This window comes from Podarcis muralis, chromosome 13, assembly GCF_964188315.1.
Source record: "Podarcis muralis chromosome 13, rPodMur119.hap1.1, whole genome shotgun sequence".
Taxonomy (NCBI): domain Eukaryota; kingdom Metazoa; phylum Chordata; class Lepidosauria; order Squamata; family Lacertidae; genus Podarcis; species Podarcis muralis.
This window is the reverse complement of record NC_135667.1, coordinates 52,488,859-52,509,476: the sequence shown is the minus strand read 5'-3', so window position 1 is coordinate 52,509,476 and position 20,618 is coordinate 52,488,859.

Genomic DNA, 20,618 nt, shown 5'->3' with positions numbered 1-20,618 from the left:
CGTAGAGCTGCGCGCCGCGGCTGTGAAAGCAAAACTGAGCTTCAATAAAGACTGTTTTATATTACAACGAACTGGCGTTGATCCTTTGTGAGCTGGGACCTAGGGCAGCTCTGACACAAATATATATACATACATAAAGATAAAAAAGAAAAGTTTAAGACAAGAAAAAAGAGAGAGGAAAAACACACATACAAAACAAGAATTTGCATTATTATACAATCATTCATTGAATTTCTAAATAAAAGACTTCCAATTCTTCTCATTATACTTGTATTGTTATTTACATTTAACACACAGCCTTCTATTACCCAAATTTGTTTTCGTGTACTTGAATAATTAACATTTGTACATTGTATTTTACAAGGATCAGTTTAATTCCGCAAGGAGATTGTTATTTGGACAATATGTTTTTAGGTAATCTTTGAATATTTTCCATTCTTTGTATACTTTCTGGTTAGAACCACCAAACCAGCCGTTGAGGACTTTTTGGATCACTCTTGGTGTAGTTCTTCCCCTTTGACCTTACTGGCTTGGGTGACCCTGCTGGGAGTACGAGACTCCCAATGGCTTCGCTCACAAGGGTCATAGGAACATGCAAGCCCACTCACCATGACAAGGTGATGATCACCAGAGCAGGTATATCAGCATTGCTATTGGATTGTTGAAGTAACATCATACATACACCGATGTCTGTGCTGTATGAAATTTTGATTTCTGGTGCTGCCCACATGATGTGAGATACAGTGGTATGGGTCATCCTCTCAAGTATCACCTGGTGGCCTCGTTCTGTCTCTTGTATGCAGTCCTGTTGGCTGTGCTGAATCACTCTGGAAATAATTCATGGAAGCTGTTGAAGACAGCAGAAGCATGCCCCCAAAATAAAATAAAATAAAAATTCCCTGTTACTCCTGCAACCCCAGTAAGGGTTTGATAAAAACACAGGAAGTGGACCCTTTTAAAAATAAAAACTGTGAGCCTTTGATGGAGCATTATGGGTGACTTTAAATGCTAAGATGGCGTTCTCTCCCCCCCCCCCTTTTGTCCTTAAAACAACTCTGAGAAGTACTTTAGGCTCCAACATAGCTTCTTTGAATTAGTGGAGATTTGAACCCAGGTGGCGCTGTGGGTAAAAGCCTCAGCGCCTAGGGCTTGCCGATCAAAAGGTCGGCGGTTCGAATCCCCGCGGCGGGGTGCGCTCCCACTGCTCGGTCCCAGCGCCTGCCAACCTAGCAGTTCGAAAGCACCCCCGGGTGCAAGTAGATAAATAGGGACCGCTTACTAGCGGGAAGGTAAACGGCATTCTGTGTGCTGCGCTGGCTCGCCAGATGCAGCTTGTCACGCTGGCCACGTGACCCGGAAGTGTCTGCGGACAGCGCTGGCTCCCGGCCAATAGAGTGAGATGAGCGCACAACCCTAGAGTCTGGCAAGACTGGCCCGTACGGGCAGGGGTACCTTTACCTTTACCTTTTATAGCCAGTCTCTTCAACACTGTAACCACTACACCACACTATCTGTTGCTAACACATGGCCATGCACGTCATAGCTAAGCATCAGTTTGGTATAAAGATATTCCCAGGTTCAATTCCCAACACCTCCCAGTAGGGCTGAGAGAAATTCTGGAAACCCTGGAGATCTGATGCTGTTCATTGCAGACAAAAGTTACCTAGACAAAAGTTACCATTGATCTGATTCAGTATAAAGCAGTTTCTTATTCTCCTATGATCCTAGTTACATCAAGATTAGATTGCACTATCTACATATAAAGATATACCAGTTCTGTGGGTTTCTGGCCTGCATCACGCCCCTTCATATTGACAGAGTCTTGCGTTAAAACTGTACTCCAGTGGGAAAAGTCTGAACTAAGGGGATCCAAGATGTCTCCCGAAGTCAAGACTGAAAAAATGACAAAATGAGACTTTGAAGGACAAAAGGAGGGCAGCAGAGAAAGGGGGGAAATGCTCAGACGAGGTGAAAGGTGTGCTTTAAAAACATGAAAATCACACCATAAAGAAAAGAGGCTGTTGTAGCACTGATAGACTGATAGCTTTGAAGGGCAGAGGTGAGACTGTTACACTTCACAGCCCTGGGTCGACTTAAATTGCCTAACAGCCTTTCGTCCCAATTTTCCAACCATTAATGATTTCATTTGGTCCAGTGCTGCCCTTATTCTCCTTTGGACACCTCTCTCTTCCCATTTCACTGTATCCTGCCAATGGGGTATGAAACCTCTTTCGGAACATATTCTTTGCCATTACGTCGAGTCTCTAGTCATCAGACGCCTTTTCTTCTTTTTCTTCTTCATTCAGATGCTCACACTGATGCAAAGTTGGGTTGAATAGTATACAGTGTACCCTTTCCTTCAAAAGGTGACATAGAAATAAACTCTAACAATAGTAAACTCTAATAAGTACTTAGTCGGCAATTTTATAAAGCTAAGAATTGTTAAGTAATAATGATTTTGAAGTACAACACTCATAATCAGTAGATAGTTCTTAAACGGAAACAGTTTCTTATATGCCTGATGATGACGACGACCATTTTCATGCTTGAGCATTTCAAAGGGAAAGTTTCATTCACTAATTCCCATTCTAGGATAACTTTTTCCAGATAAATATAATTAAAGCTCAGCTACTGCTTAACCCCAATCTGGGCATCTTGGATAATACATACTGTCTTTTTCCATGTATAAGACTAGGTCTTTCCCCTAAAAAAATTAATGTCAAAAATTAGGGGGTGTCTTATACACGGATGCATCTCCCCCCATTTTCTTAAATCTGAGTCCCCCCAAATAGGGAACATTTTATACATGGGGGCATCTTATAGGCAGAAAAATACGGTAATTTAACAGACTCAAATTCATTGTTTCTACTGCAGCAAAACAAATTTAATCCAGGACTCTCTTTGTTGACTACTTTGAGATCAGAAGCAGGGTATCCTTAGAGGTTAGAAATTACAATGCTATATATAAATCCAATTTCAGGATGAAAAATGAAGACTATTCGTACATGTTAGCGGATATAATGCTCTTGTTCACGGATCACTTTAAGCCAGTGGTTCTCAAAGGGTGTAGTATGCCACACTGGTGTGGCAGGAGAGGATGGCAAATGTGGTGGGAATATTCAAGGACAAAAAAAAAAAAAAAAAAAACACACATTTAAACATTACAGTGCAGTATGGTATAGTATTGAAATATATGTTTTTAATTAGCAGAATATGGATAGATGTCTTTTCAAAACGAGAGCAAGAGAATCAAGTAATGCTGAGAACAATCCTTGTTGTGATCCATACAGTAATTGCCATTCAAACAGAGTGCTGGACTCGTTCGGTTTAACAATTAACCTAAGTCTCAGTTTCACATAATCATATTATAAAATAGTTCTGTGTTCTGTGTTATAAATCAAGAACTGCTAGGAGTTGCTCATTTTTGTTTTCCGATGTACAGTGGTACCTCGGGTTACAGACGCTTCAGGTTACAGACTCCTCTAACCCAGAAATAGTACCTTGGGTGAAGAACTTTGCTTCAGGATGAGAACAGAAATTGTGCTCTGGCGGCGCAGTGGCAGCAGGAGGCCCCATTAGCTAAAGTGGTACCTCAGGTTAAGAACAGTTTCAGGTTAAGAACGGACCTCCAGAACAAATTAAGTTCTTAACCTGAGGTACCACTGTATGTCTTATCAATAAAAAAAAATGGTGTGGTGTGAGCAAATTTTTTATTCTGAAAGTGTAGCCCAGAGAAAAAGATTTGAGGCCCATTGCTTTCAACCAATGGTAGGGAACCTCAGGCCAAATGCAGTCTCCAAGCCTCTCTGTCTAGCCCTTGGCACTCTCCCCAGGCCACACACGCCTCCCTAGGCCACACCCCTTACTGGTTTTGTACCCTCCTTGAGTGTTTTTGCATGGCTAGAATGTGTCTGGAACTCTGATAGTTGCTCCTGCTTTCCTGGGGAAACAAGAAAGTAGAAAGTAGCCTACCGTATAAAGGTAAAATTGGCATTTGTAACTCTGCCAGCTTTTACCTCTGGCCCTGCCCACCGCCAGCATGAGGTCCCCAAGGCGTTGCTCAGAAGGCAATGTAGGTCTCAGGCTGAGAAAGTTTATCCACTTCTGCACTGAACCACAGCTATGCTTACCTTTTGGTTTTAAGGTAAACGTGCCGAGAGCTGAAGCATAGGGGAAAAATTATGCCTACTTTGTTCCTCCCCTGCCGCTGTACTACCAGAACAATAATTATACATACTTTATCAACCTTCTGAGAAAAATTGTTGTTGTTGTTGTTTAGTCGTTTAGTCGTGTCCGACTCTTCATGACCCCCTGGACCAGAGCACACCAGGCACTTCTGTCTTCCACTGCCTCTCGCAGTTTGGTCAAACTCATGCTGGTAGCTTCGAGAACACTATCCAACCATCTTGTCCTCTGCTGTCCCCTTCTCCTTGTGCCCTCCATCTTTCCCAACATTAGGGTATTTTCCAGGGGTCTTCTCTTCTCATGAGGTGGCCAAAGTATTGGAGTCTCAGCTTCAGGATCTGTCCTTCCAGTGAGCACTCAGGGCTGATTTCCTTCAGAATGGATAGGTTTGATCTTCTTGCAGTCCATGGGACTCTCAAGAGTCTCCTCCAGCACCATAATTCAAAAGCATCAATTCTTTGGCGATCAGCCTTCTTTATGGTCCAGCTCTCACTTCCGTACATCACTACTGGGAAAACCATAGCTTTAACTATATACGGACCTTTGTTGGCAAGGTGATGTCTCTGCTTTTTAAGATGCTGTCTAGGTTTGTCATTGCTTTGTCATCTGAGAAAAATACAAAACATTAAACAAAGCCACAAAGACTTGCAAACTACCCAGCCTAAAATGAACTTATAATGTCTGGTTTCAATAGATTTTTCAAATGCTTAACTCAGTCTATTAGATAAGTTCATGAAGATACCAAAAAAGGTAAGTTCGGTGATATTCACAATACCGAGAGATGCTAGTAGAGTTGTAGATAGATGTTAATAAAGTTGTAGACAATGAAGTTGTAGACGGCAGGGTGTCGGCGTTTTGCACCTGTTTCGCCCTGGCAGTCCAAGTAATCAAAGGCCGCTGTTCGCCCCTGATGGGGCCCTTTAACTGGGGCTTGCAGGTAGCACACTCCCAAGATAGTTTTCCGGGCTTCTTCAGTGGTCTAATCTCAAAGGTCTTGATAGGTATATTGATATTCACTGATAATAATTCATCTCATGGCTTGTTTGGAGAGAGATGAACCACAAGCTTAGTTTTGAATGTAGCGCTAGCTTAGCTCCTGGCAGTGCAGCTTTGAACTGTGGCTTAAGGCGAAATGTGAACCAGACCACAATTGAGTCTGGCTCACCTGTGCACAGTGGATGTGACAGGTAACAAACAACAATGACATCAGCATAATGTTGTTGGTTTATAACAGGGAGGGTAAACCTGTGTCCTTCCCAATATTGTTGGTCTCCAGCTCCCATCAGTCTCAGCCAGCATGGCCAGGGGCCAGGGATTATGAGAGTTGTAGGTCTGTGGGTTAAACCACCACAGAGTCTAGGGCTTGCCGATCAGAAGGTCGGCTGTTCGAATCCCTGCGACAGGGTGAGCTCCCATTGCTCGGTCCCAGCTCCTTCCAACCTAGCAGTTCGAAAGCACACCAAAAAGTGCAATTAGATAAATAGGTACCACTCCGGCGGGAAGGTAAATGGCATTTCTGTGCACTGCTCTGGTTCACCAGAAGCAGCTTAGTCATGATGGCCAATAAAGCGAGATGAATGCCGCAACCCCAGAGTCGTCCACGACTGGACCTAATGATCAAGGGTCCCTTTACCTTTACCTTTTAAGGTCCGGAGAACCACAGTTCCCCCACTTCTGATTTGTAACCAATGCATGGGTGCTTGTTGCTCTTTGGATGGGTGTGATCCTGCTGCCCCATCACATGTGCAGTATCCTTTCTGCAGTGTAAGTGTAAGCAGGTTGGAGCCCTGGAAGCAATGGGAGGCTGGAGGTGCAGGTTCTAGCACGGTGTAAGGGAGAAGACACTGGTACTTTATTAGGAAGCAGCCAGGCTGCCATTTGGTCATGTTATGACCTTTCTGTGATTGTTTGTTTCTGTCTGCTGCTTGCACGGCTCGGTTTCTGTGTCACGTAGAAGTCACATAAATAATGTCAAGGCACATCAAATCAAAGAGCACTGCTGCAAAGAATAAGTGCCCTATAAAGTCATTCAGGCTTCAATTAGAACGGCGTGGAACAGTAATAGGTTTAGGGCACTATCAGCAGAATGAGGCTGGCTAGGTAGATTTTCACCCACCCACCCCCTTCATGGGAAGATGATAATCTGTCGAGTGTTTCCACGAAGTATAAAGGAAGCAACAGACAACACAAAGTGAATGGGTGCAATTTGTGTGTGTGTGTGTGTGTGTGTGTGTGTGTGTGTGTGTGTGTGTTTTGTAGCTGGAGCACAATGTCATTTTGGGCGGTGATGATTTGCCTTTGTTCCATGAGCTGAAATTGCTCACATCCCTGGTAAATTTCCACCAGGAGCCATGTTGCTCATGGCTCTTTGGTGATGACGCAGCCTGACTATTCCAACCAGATGAAAACATAGGTGGCCATGAAGAAATGAAGCAGCATGTACTCAGTGTGCCAGAAATATTTAACCAGTCCCCCCAGGAAGAACAAAGGGGGAGAAGGGAGAAGTGGAGCGATGGCAGCAGAAGGAGCTTACACGGATCAGCACAGCTCCATATCTCCCTCCAAGAAGAGACACATTTTTAAATTTGTAGTTTAATAGTTTTTCAACAGTGTATCTGAGGTTATGCAGAGCATGTAGTGTGGGTGGCCTGGTTCTTTTAAGAGGCCTGCTTGTTCTATAAAATGAAACTTCTCTGGGTGAGGTTCCCTCTATAGCTCAGTGGGAACCATTTGGAAACTTAGAACCACAAAATTATAGAATCATAGAGTTGGAAGGGACCCCAAGGGTCATCTAGTCCAACCCTGTGCAATACTGGAATCTCAACTAAAGCATTCATGACAGATGACCATCCAACCTCTGCTTAAAAATCTCCAGTAAAAGAGAGTCCTTTCCACTATCAGACAGCTCTTACTATCATAAAGTTCTTCCTGAAGTTTAGTCAGAATCTCCTTTCTTGCCACTTGAAACCATTGGTTCAGATCCTACCCTCCGGAGTGGGCGAAAACAAGCTTGCTTCATCTTCCATGTGACAGCCCTTGAGATGTTTGAAGATGGCTGTTGTATCTCCTCTCAGTCCCCTATTTTCCAGGCTAATCATACTCAGTTCCCTCAACCATTCCTCATAAGGCTTTGATTCCAGACCTTTGATCTTCTTGGTCACCTTCCTCTGCTCACGTTCCAGCTTGTCAATATCTTCCTTAAATTGTGGCACCCTGAACTGAGCACAGTACTCCAGGTGTGGTCTGATCATAGAATCATAGAATCATAGAGTTGGAATAGACCACAAGGGCCATCGAGTCCAACCCCCTGCCAAGCAGGAAACACCATCAGAGCACTCCTGACATATGGTTGTCAAGCCTCTGCTTAAAGACCTCCAAAGAAGGAGACTCCACCACACTCCTTGGCAGCAAATTCCACTGTCGAACAGCTCTTACTGTCAGGAAGTTCTTCCTAATGTTTAGGTGGAATCTTCTTTCTTGTAGTTTGAATCCATTGCTCTGTGTCAGCTTCTCTGGAGCAGCAGAAAACAACCTTTCTCCCTCCTCTATATGACATCCTTTTATATATTTGAACATGGCTATCATATCACCCCTTAACCTCCTCTTCTCCAGGCTAAACATGCCCAGCTCCCTTAGCCGTTCCTCATAAGGCATCGTTTCCAGGCCTTTGACCATTTTGGTTGCCCTCCTCTGGACACGTTCCAGTTTGTCAGTGTCCTTCTTGAACTGTGGTGCCCAGAACTGGACACAGTACTCCAGGTGAGGTCTGACCAGAGCAGAATACAGTGGCACTATTACTTCCCTTGATCTAGATACTATACTCCTATTGATGCAGCCCACAATTGCATTGGCTTTTTTAGCTGCCGCGTCACACTGTTGGCTCATGTCAAGTTTGTGGTCAACCAAGACTCCTAGATCCTTTTCACATGTACTGCTCACAAGCCAGGTGTCCCCCATCTTGTATTTGTGCCTCTCATTTTTTTTGCCCAAGTGCAATACTTTACATTTCTCCCTGTTAAAGTTCATCTTGTTTGTTTTGGCCCAGTTCTCTAAAACAAGAATAGAGTAGAATAGAGTGAGACTATCATTTCCCTTGATCTGAACACTGTACTTCTCTTGCTGTGTTGTTTCTTGGTGTCAACTCCTAACTGGTATGCTGAGTTGCCGCTCTGTTGTGCATAAACAAGCACAACAACTCAACTTCTCTTGACTCAAGCTGCTTCCTGCTATTAGGGCAGATCCATTGCAAGGTTTCCTCATATAGTGCCCTTACACAAACCTACAAGATGCTACAGAGCTTATTGCATTAATAGCTGGCCACCAATTTGGCAGCCGATTTGTCCTGTCAAGGGAATCGGCTTCCTGGCCTAGGAAATCATTCAATAATTTGTGTGTTGGGTTGCTTCAAACAGGATTAGGAACTCCAAAAGTCCAGTAAGACTCTTTTGCCTTATATTTGATGCCTGTTTTATGCCCTGCTTTTTCCTATGCAAAAATCACCAACAGAATTGTTCTCTTGCTCTGCATGTACGTGGTTGACTTCATGAAAGTGGTGTATTCTTACATAGCCTCATCACACCCAAATATCTTCATAATATATTGAAGGCAAATGGGATCCCATGTCTCCTTCGTCTCTTCCTCAGCCCCTTAATGGATACAGTTCACGCGAATGCTCCTTGACGTTTGCTCATTTACCATTGTACTTGACTTTATTAAAAGCTATGCTTCTGTCAGCTTGTCAAAACAGTTCCTCTTCAACCCTTTGGATGGTGACAAAATTGAACAGCAAATTGGCCCAAGACAAGTGTAAGCATCTCTTCAAACATTTCTTGTTATCCTGCATTCTGTGATGTGATACGCCGGCAACTTTAGCCATGGTATTTAGCAGGAGGATTTTCATGCTTTTCCCAGTAAAAATATAAAAGGAAGAGGCGCAATAAAAGTAAATCACATGCATACCCAATTACCTTACTTATTGACTTTTCTCGCATCTTGGGCAATTGCTATATTTGCCTTTTCTTAGAAGGATGGCTACGAAGCTTCTTAGTGAAGTGGCATCTCTGGGGATGCAAGAAGAAGAGATACAACAAGGCAATTTTCATTTCCTGCTAATTTGTAAGTGAGCCAGAAGCACCATTGGTATCTAGAAGAGCTCAGCACCTGAAAAAATTGCCACATATTGTTACAGATGTCCATCATAGTGTTTGACATAAAGTTGACAGGTGGATGCAAGGAAGGAGGGCACTGCCCACTGCCCACAGGGGGAAGGCCCATGGAGCAGACGAAATGTTATTTGTATGATGGTTTTGAAGGGGAGCAGAATAAGAATGCCACAAATATCTGTGGGCTGCTGGATATTGCAGCTCTGTGGGGGCACCAAAGCAGCTTTGAGCATTTTGCCTTTCTCTAAAGCTAGGCGTGGGAGACGCGGGTGGCGCTGTGGGTAAAACCTCAGTGCCTAGGACTTGCTGATTGCATGGTCGGTGGTTCGAATCCCCGCGGCGGGGTGTGCTCCCATCGTTTGGTCCCAGCGCCTGCCAACCTAGCAGTTCGAAAGCACCTTCAGGTGCAAGTAGATAAATAGGGACCGCTTACCAGCGGGAAGGTAAACGGTGTTCCGTGTGCTGCGCTGGCTCGCCAGATGCAGCTTGTCACACTGGCCACGTGACCCGGAAGTGTCTCCGGACAGCGCTGGCCCCCGGCCTCTTGAGTGAGATGGGCACACAACCCCAGAGTCTGTCAAGAGTGGCCCGTACGGGCAGGGGTACCTTAAAAAGCTAGGCATGGGCATCCGGTAGCATCAACAAAGGAACTGAATAAAAATAAACCAAGCCAGCAACTATTTTATGGGGGCCAAGGGTGGGCAGGACGTCTGGTAATTCAAGCCGCATGGAGACAGTTCAAAACAGATCTTTGTGATCCTTGCTACTTCCACCCTGTTGGCTAAAATTTATCTTTAAGTCATGATACTTTTCTAGGATAGCCTTTGAGAAAATAAGCAATCACTTTGGGAAGTGGCTAAGTGGCTTGTCTCATCTCTAGTGGGGAAATTAAAAATTTCTGTATTATTTATAAGACGTTGGGGGGAGATGAAGCATGTGAAAGAGTTTTTGAAGCAATGACCGTTGGATTCCTCTCTTCCTAGGGATGCAGCAACTATACCAGTTTCTGAACCACTGTTGTTCTGCACGAATTTCCCTTGCGTTCCTCAAAGGGCTTGCAAGAATTCAGAGGGAGGGTGTCCTTTGCTAAGCTTCAGTTGAACCCAACACCTCCAGCTCTTTTAGAAGGAGGAGGCAACAGTAGGACATATTCTGAGCAGGGTTAGGCCAGCACATTTCGCTGTCTAATGCAAAGGACAAATGAATATGTCTGCCCTGTTCTGCCACCTAAGGTGAAACAGGAAGGTCCCGTCTGCCCCCCTGTTGAAGCCTCGCTTACTAGGGTTGTGCAGTGGCAGCTTCTGGCAAGATCTCTTCTGCAATCTTGTTGGAAGCAGACACTTGCTTCTTCTCATTTCTCTGACGATGGTGGAAGGGGTGGGTGGATTGGCCACCAGGTGCCACCTCATGGGATTTCAGTGCCTGAGGTGGCTACCTCAATCCGCCTCCTGGGTCAGCTGGCCCTGCCTCACCATTCCATGTACAGAAGCCAGATGAACTTGGTGGATAACTTGGATCTTATTTCAATATTGGCAATAGAGAAGTAGGTAAAGGTAAAGGTACCCCTGACCGTTAGGTCCAGTTGCGGATGACTTTGGGGTTGCACACTCATCTCGCTCTTTAGGCCGAGGGAGCCGGCATGCAGCTTCCGGGTCATGTGGCCAGCATGACTAAGCCACTTCTGGTGAACCAGAGCAGCACATGGAAACGGCGTTTACCTTCCCTCAGGAGCGGCACCTATTTATCTATTTGCACTTTGACATGTTTCCAAACTGCTAGGTGGGCAGGAGCTGGGACCGAGCAACGGGAGCTCACCCCGTCGCGGGGATTTGAACCGCCAACCTTCTGATGGGCAAGTCCTAGGCTCAGTGGTTTAGACCACAGCTCTACCTGCGTCCCTAAAATAGAGAAGTACCTTTCACCAAATCTGAAGATACACAACTCCAACCAAAGGGTACACCCAGGCGGCTGCTGACCTCCAGCAGCTGTGGCTTGAGGTGGTTGCTTCACACTGCCTAATGGCAGAGCCGGCACTGTTTCTGAGCATACCTCTTCCTGCAGTAGCAAGCTGAAGATCTGTCACACAGTACTGCATACTGCCCTTCATTTAATTTCACGAGAGTACAGTATTTGGGTTACATTTTAAGAAGATCTATAAAGAGGTCAGTCTAAGAGACTACAATCTATCTGCTGTGTGGAAAAAAGAGATACACAATTGTAAAGGCCACACATTTTCTCACTGATGTTTCTGAATTTTTTAAAAAAGGAGAATACTGTTTACTGTCATGGAGATTTCAAGTTTGTCTATATCTTTTACATACCGGTAATTGCATTCTGGTTTCTTGTTCATTTTATTTATGTTAACTCGTGATATCTTTATATAGCTCTGTGCAATCTATTTGGTTTGCAAAGTGTTTGTTTTGTAATGGGCTGATGATCAAATAAATAAATCTGAATCTGATGCCTGTTACAAGATAAATTATGAAATGAAATTGATAGGATGGAGTTCAAAAGGTCTGTGCTGTGCTTTCCGTTGCCTGTGCAAATATTGCACTCCAGTGGAATTAAGAGAAATTGCAAGCTCTTTTTTATATACCGAATTCTAACCTTCCATATCTTTATATCTATATCTATATCTATCTATCTATCTATCTATCTATCTATCTATCTATCTATCTATCTATCTATCATCTATCATCTATCTATCTATCTTTCTATATCTACCTATCATCTATCTATCTATCTATCTATCTATCATCTATCATCTATATCTATCTATCTATCTATCTATCTATCTATCTATCTATCTATCTATCTATCTATCATCTATCTATCTATCATCTATCTATCTATCTATCTATCTATCTATCTATCTATCTATCTATCTATCTATCTATCTCTATCTGCTCTTTGCATTGTTAAATTATATCTAGCATTTTCCTCACCCCACTAATTCACCAGAAGTCTGCATCCAAAATAAGTGAAAAGACTGGCAGCTCTATCTTTAAATCCACTTTAAAATACATTTGATGTATATATTGGCTTGCACTGATGTTGTCATATTGGCATCCTCTTAACTAAGCCCCAAGAAGCTGCTCAGCTTTACTTAAAAGTGTCCTTGTATGAGGCAAGGTAAGTCTGCGATGGATTTTGGGTGGCATTAAGAGTAGCAGAGTAGGATAAAGACAGATCTAAGCTGTCTGGAAAGTTCCCCCTTCATTCATCAGTACTGTGCTAAATGAGTTGTGCATTTTACCTGGAGAGATGCAATTTCAAGCTGCTGGATCTCAAGATCTTTTACTCCTTATCTCAGCTCCCTCGCTGCTCGCAAACCCATTACTAAGGTTTTGTCAAACAAGCATTTTCCTGGAAGCAATTTGCACAGAAATGGGTGCTAAACTTCTGCTTCATTCTGCTGGATTTCCAGAAGATGCTCTTACGTCATGTGAAAGATCATAGAAGACATGAAAATGATGAGGGAAAATGGGGAAAATGGAATAAAGAACTGCCAGGATGCAGTCCGGGAGTGAGACTTTGGGCTCAAAGTGGGTAGGTCGAAGAGGATGTTAACTCTGTGTGTGGCAGGCAGCTGTGAAAAGGGCAGATTACATGCTAGGAATAATTAAGAAATGAATGGAAAATAAAACTGCTGATATCCTATTATACGTGGTGTGAAGGCAGTAGATATCAGGATGAAGAAAACTCATAGAATCATAGAATCATAGAATCATAGAGTTGGAAGAGACCACAAGGGCCATCGAGTCCAACCCCCTGCCAAGCAGGAAACACCATCAGAGCACTCCTGACATATGGTTGTCAAGCCTCTGCTTAAAGACCTCCAAAGAAGGAGACTCCACCACACTCCTTGGCAGCAAATTCCACTGTCGAACAGCTCTTACTGTCAGGAAGTTCTTCCTAATGTTTAGGTGGAATCTTCTTTCTTGGAGTTTGGATCCATTGCTCCGTGTCCGCTTCTCTGGAGCAGCAGAAAACAGCCTTTCTCCCTCCTCTATGTGACATCCTTTTATATATTTGAACATGGCTATCATATCACCCCTTAACCTCCTCTTCTCCAGGCTAAACATGCCCAGCTCCCTTAGCCATTCCTCATAAGGCATCATTTCCAGGCCTTTGACCATTTTGGTTGCCCTCCTCTGGACACGTTCCAGTTTGTCAGTCTCCTTCTTGAACTGTGGTGCCCAGAACTGGACACAGTACTCCAGGTGAGGTCTGACCAGAGCAGAATACAGTGGCACTATTACTTCCCTTGATCTAGATGCTATACTCCTATTGATGAGGCCCAGAATTGCATTGGCTTTTTTAGCTGCCGCGTCACACTGTTGGCTCATGTCAAGTTTGTGGTCAACCAAGACTCCTAGATCCTTTTCACATGTACTGCTCTCAAGCCAGGTGTCACCCATCTTGTATTTGTGCCTCTCATTTTTTTTTGCCCAAGTGCAATACTTTACATTTCTCCCTGTTAAAATTCATCTTGTTTGTTTTGGCCCAGTTCTCTAATCTGTCAAGGTCGTTTTGAAGTGTGATCCTGTCCTCTGGGGTGTTAGCCACCCCTCCCAGTTTGGTGTCATCTGCAAATTTGATCAGGATGCCCTTGAGTCCATCATCCAAGTCGTTGATAAAGATGTTGAATAAGACCGGGCCCAGGACAGAACCCTGTGGCACCCCACTAGTCACTCTTCTCCAGGATGAAGAGGAACCATTGATGAGCACCCTTTGGGTTCGGTCAGTCAGCCAGTTACAAATCCACTGAGTGGTAGCATAGTCAAGACCGCATTTTACCAGCTTCTTTACAAGAATATCATGGGGCACCTTGTCAAATGCCTTGCTGAAATCAAGGTAGACTACATCCACTGCGTTCCCTTCATCTACCAGGCTTGTAATTCTGTCAAAAAACGAGATCAGGTTAGTCTGACATGACTTATTTTTCAGAAATCCATGCTGACTATTGGTGATCACAGCATTCCTTTCTAGGTGCTCACAGATTGTTTGCTTAATGATCTGCTCCAGAATCTTCCCTGGTATTGATGTCAGACTGACTGGGCGGTAATTATTTGGGTCCTCTCTTTTCCCCTTTTTGAAAATAGGGACAACATTTGCCCTCCTCCAGTCTGCCGGGACTTCGCCTGTTCTCCAGGAATTCTCAAAGATGACTGCCAGTGGTTCTGAAATCACATCTGCCAGTTCTTTTAATACTCTTGGATGCAGTTCATCTGGCCCTGGAGACTTGAATACATCTAGACTAGCCAAGTATTCTTGTACTATCTCCTTAGTTATTCTGGGCTGTGTTTCCTCTGCTGAATCATTTGCTCCAAATTCTTCAGGTCGGGCATTGTTTTCTTTATCGGAGAAGACTGAGGCAAAGAAGGCATTGAGGAGTTCAGCCCTTTCTGTGTCCCCTGTTTGCATTTCACCATCTTCTCCTCTGAGTGACCCCACGGTTTCTTTGTTCTTCCTTTTGCTACGAACATACCCATAAAAGCCTTTTTTGTTGCTTTTAACCTCTCTAGCAAGCCTGAGTTCATTTTGTGCTTTAGCTTTTCTGACTTTGTGTCTACACGTGCTGGCTATTTGTTTGAATTCCTCTTTGGTGGTTTCCCCCCTTTTCCATTTTTTGTACACATCCTTTTTTAATCTTAACTCAGTTAAAAGTTCTTTAGATAGCCACCCTGGCTTCTTTAGGCACCTTCCATGTTTCCGTCTCATTGGTATTGCCTGAAGTTGTGCTTTTACTATCTCCCTCTTAACAAACTCCCAGCCATCTTGAACTCCCTTTCCTTTTAGTATTACTGTCCATGGGATCTCACCCAGCACTTCCCTAAGTTTTATGAAGTCGGCTTTCTTAAAGTCGAGAAATTGAGTCCTAGTATGCTTGGCTGCTCCTTTCCGCTGTATAGTAAACTTCAGAAGAGCATGATCACTCGCGCCTAATGATCCTTCCACTTCTACCCCACTAACCAGGTCATCAACATTGGTTAGGACCAGATCTAAAATGGCTGTTCCTCTTGTTGCTTCTCCCACTTTCTGGACAATGAAGTTGTCTGCAAGGGCAGTGAGGAATCTGTTTGACCTTATGCTCTTGGCTGAGTTTGACATCCAACAAATATCCGGGTAATTGAAGTCCCCCATTACTACTATCTCCCTTCCTTTTGCATGCTTGGCCATCTGTTCCAGGAAGGCATCATCTATGTCCTCCGTTTGGCTTGGGGATCTATAGTAAACTCCCACAATGAGGTCACTGTTATTCTTCTCTCCCTTAATTTTGACCCAAATGCTCTCACTTTGGCTTTGAGGTTCTAAATCTTGGATCTCTTCACAGGTATACACATCCCTGACATATAACGCCACTCCTCCTCCTTTCTTGTCTGGTCTGTTTCTTTGAAATAGATTGTATCCCTCCATTATTACATTCCAATCGTGGGATTTATCCCACCAGGTTTCAGTGATTCCTATTATGTCATATTTAGTTTGCTGTACCAGGAGCTCAAGCTCATCTTGTTTATTTCCCATGCTTTGCGCATTAGTGTACAGACATTGAAGTCCATTAATCATTCCCCCGTGTCTCTTATTTAAGGATTTTCTCCTCCCACCACTAGGTCTGCATGCTCTTTGCTCCATTTGGTCTATGACATTTGGATGATCATCTTCATCAATTGATAGACTCCTACCTTCAGGAGCACTGTCTCCCTCCCCCACATTAGTCAGGTTAAAGCCCTCCTGATGAGGTTTCTGAGATTTTTTGCAAAAACTCACCAATACACTCACCAATACACTCTGGACAATGAAGTTGTCTGCAAGGGCAGTGAGGAATCTGTTTGACCTTATGCTCTTGGCTGAGTTTGACATCCAACAAATATCCGGGTAATTGAAGTCCCCCATTACTACTATCTCCCTTCCTTTTGCATGCTTGGCCATCTGTTCCAGGAAGGCATCATCTATGTCCTCCGTTTGGCTTGGGGATCTATAGATCACCAATACACTCTCTCTCTCTCTCTCTCTCTCTCTCTCTGTGTGTGTGTGTGTGTGTGACAGAGAGAGAGAGAGAGAGAGAGAGAGAGAGAGAGAGAGAGAAATTAGATGCTATCCAACCAAATAGTAAACTATCACATTGAATTATGATATTTGCTCATACAAATTGCTTGTAATTAAATCAGGACTCTTTTGTGGATAAAACAATCCCAAGAATATTACAGTGGTACCTCAGATTAAGTACTTAATTCGTTCCGGAGGTCCGTACTTAACCTGAAACTGTTCTTAACCTGAAGCACCACTTTAGCTAATGGGGCCTCCTGCTGCTGCCGCACCGCCGGAGCCCGATTTATGTTCTCATCCTGAAGCAAAGTTCTTAACCTGAAGCGCTATTTCTGTGTTAGCAGAGTCTGTAACCTGAAACGTATGTAACCTGAGGTACCACTGTATAAGAATTTAATAAATCGAGGAAAAAATAATTACAGGGGAAAACAGAAATATGGTAGAAAAGAAAGTGTTAGAGTACAAGGCACATCTATTGTTATGGAGAACAAAACAACAACAACAACCTTAGAATTGTATAGCATGACACAGCTTGTTCATTCAAGTTGTCTAAGCTAGAAGATGGCTAAACATTTAGTTTTTTATGTACATGGAGTTGGTGTTTTTAAACAACAGAAAATAAGGGTGCAGTCAGTCATGGGTTTCCCCTACCAGTCCAACAAACGTCTTAACCCCTTTGTCACTGGTAGAGTCCTCAAACAGGGACTGGACCTTCTCATATTTCATAAGTTGCTTTTTTGGAAGGACTATTGTGTTTCAAAACCATGCCAGAGAGATGGCCAACATTCAGGCCTTCCCCTTTGTGTGATTTTCTCTTTCTTTCTTTCTTTCTTTCTTTCTTTCTTTCTTTCTTTCTTTCTTTCTTTCTTTCTTTCTTTCTTTCTTTCTCTCTCTCTCTCTCTCTCTCTCTCTCTCTCTCTCTCTCTCTCTTTCTTTCTTTCTTATGGCTTTCCTACTGATGTAATGTTCACAACTGGTGCTTAGATATGCAGATTAAAAGAATAAAGTAGCCGTACAGCAGCGAAGACTTTTATCCTGAATTTCTTCCATTGGATGGATTCAGTTCAGTAGTTCAGCCTTTTCTCTTACAATGTGAAAAATTGGCCTTATTTTATGCCTAATGAGGCTACCCGCTAAGCTGGTTCATTGGAGCTATTCATTGGAGCTATCTTTCAAAGGAGCAGATCATACTTTTTGTGATCCAAATGCAGGAAACATATGGGGGCGTCTTCAGAAGTTGACTTTTTCCTCTTCCGCTACTGTTCTCTTGGATGTTCGTTTAAAATAGGCAGTTAACTATACTTCCACGATTCAAATTTAGGGTGGAAGTGGAGGGGGGTTCAACTTTTTGTCCCACTGTGATCCTGATCACCTCCTTTGCTCCCCACCATGGCTGATATTTGCTTAAATCATTGCAGCTGCTAAATGCATGAACGTCAAATCTAGTTCTGCTCTATGGCTAGGACCGAAGGTCTGCTAAGGTCAGCCGGAAAGGCCTTTGCAAACTTTCATAGCATTCAAATATGCAGTTACAAAGCCTGAAAGTGACAGGGAAAGTGCATACTGTCGTACCTTGGTTTTTGTTATGTACTGAGTTGAATAGGATTCAGAATGCAACAGTCTGATTGGTCCTAGAACAATAGGGCCCAGAATGCAGCAGTCTGATTGGTCCACAGGAGCCACCCAATCCAGCTCCAGGTGAAAGTAAATCCGCAACCTGATTGGCCTACAGGAAAATCCCAGAATTAGCCAATCACATGGGGCCCATTGTATAAATAATGTAAATAAAGCAGACATTCTGGGAGAACTTCCATTCCTCCTCAACACTATGAGCTGCATAAAGAGCATGAAATCCACTCTCGACTCCAAGTATATTTCAGTTTTCAAATTTAATCTGTTCTGGGAGTCTGTTTGACTCCCAGAACAGTTCAAAAACCAAGGCGCGGCTTCCGATTGGCTGCAGAAGTGTCCTGCAGCCAAATGTAAGCCGCTGAAGCAGTGCGGGACGTTTGGCTTCCGAAAAGCATTTGAAAATCGGAACAATCACTTCTGGTTTTTGATCGTTCAGGAGCTGAAACGTTGGCGTTCAAAGGCGTTCGGCTTCCGAGGTTCCGCTGTACTAAGTGGTACCTCTAGTTATGAACTTAATTTGTTCCAGAGGTCTGTTCTTAACCTGAAACTGTTCTTAACTTTGTTGTTGTTGTTGTTTAGTCATTTAGTCGTGTCTGACTCTTCGTGGTGACCCCATGGACCAGAGCACGCCAGGCACTCCTGTCTTCCACTGCCTCCCGCAGTTTGGTCAAACTCATGCTGGTAACCTCGAAAACACTATCCAACCATCTCGTCCTCTGTCGCCCCCTTCTCCTTGTGCCCTCCATCTTTCCCAGCACCAGTGTCTTCTCCAGGGAGTTCTCTCTTCTCATGAGGTGGCCAAAGTACTGGAGCCTCAGCTTCACAATCTGTCCTTCCAGTGAGCACTCAGGGCTGATTTCCTTAAGAATGGATGCGTTTGATCTTCTTGCAGTCCATGGGACTCTCAAGAGTCTCCTCCAGCACCATAATTCAAAAGAATCAATTCTTCGGCGATCAGCCTTCTTTATGGTCCAGCTCTCACTTCCATACATCACTACTGGGAAAACCATGGCTTTAACTATACGGACTTTTGTTGGCAAGGTGACGTCTCTACTTCTCAAGATGCTGTCTAGGCCTGTCATTGCCCTTCTCCCAAGAAGCAGGTGTCTTTTAATTTCGTGGCTGCTGTCACCATCTGCAGTGATCATGGAGCCCAAGAAAGTAAAATCTCTCACTGCCTCCATTTCTTCCTCTTCTATTTGCCAGGAGGCGCTAATGGGGCCTCTTGTGCTGCCGGCACATGATTTCCATTCTCATCCTGGGGCAAAGTTCTCAACTTGAGGTAACTCTTCCAGGTCAGCAGAGTTTGTAACCTGAAGCGTTTGTAACTTGAGCTGTTTGTAACTCGAGGTACCACTGTAGTTAATTTTTGTTTGCCCTCTGACACTCAATTGCAATCCCCATGTGCTTTAGCCTATTTATATTTAGCATTAAGGTACTCCAGTCACGCAGGGGACACGGGTGGCACTGTGGGTTAAACCACAGAGTCTAGGACTTGCCAATCAGAAGGTCGGCGGTTCAAATCCCCGTGATGGGGTGAGCTCCTGTTGCTTGGTCCCTGCTCCTGCCAACCTAGCAGTTCGAAAGCATGTCAAAGTGCAATTAGATAAATAGGTACCACTCCAGCGGGAAGGTAAATGGCGTTTCCGTGCACTGCTTTGGTTCGCCAGAAGCGGCTTAGTCATGCTGGCGACATGACCCGGAAGCTGTACGCCGGCTCCCTCGGCCAATAAAGCGAGATGAGCGCCACAACCCCAGAGTCGATTACGACTGGACCTAATGGTCAGGGGTCCCTTTACCTTTTACACCAGTCATGCACCCTCCTTGACTGCTGGTTGTTGGTGTAGTAATGCTACAGGCACATGAGCCAATGGATGTGGTAGCTGCATTTCAACTTGACGCGGCGGCTTTGTAATGCTTGCATTGGCATGCACTTTGCCTGTGGCCCACCTCACATCCATGCATGCCAGCCCTAAACTCTTGCCCACAAGTGACAGAGCTTTCTTCGTCTCGGAAGGAATGAAACAGCTGCAGTCAATTGGCAAGGGGCGGTGATGTGGAGGGACGATCCCAAATGATATTCAGATTTTAAATAGGCTTATTTGCCAGATGCTGGGTTGAAGGTGGACCCCACTTAGCGCAGCTGCCATATTGTTCTGTAATCATCGTTCCTGGTGCTCTTTTTCTCCCAGGCCCACATTGTGTAAGAGGAACGATAGAAACATTTCCATACCATGATAATAATTAGCAGATGTTATTAATTTATAGTAAAGACAATAATAAGCCAGCCCGCACCATGAAAGACTTCATTATGAAATTAATTACTCCGATTGGGGTCAACATGAGAGGTGAGGTTTGCACAGCATTTAAGGAACAATTGCTTTTTATGGGTATTCTGCAGCCAAAGACGTGAAAAATGAAGGATGTGTTTTGCATTTATCGGCCCCTGTCTTTGCATTCATATGCTAAGTCCCCTGATAAACACCACTTGTCTCAAAGAAAATTGAAATCACTGAATTGAAGCAGATCTGGATAATGAGGTATTATAGATATATTCGGTAAATGTTCCAATTATTCTTTAGAAATTTC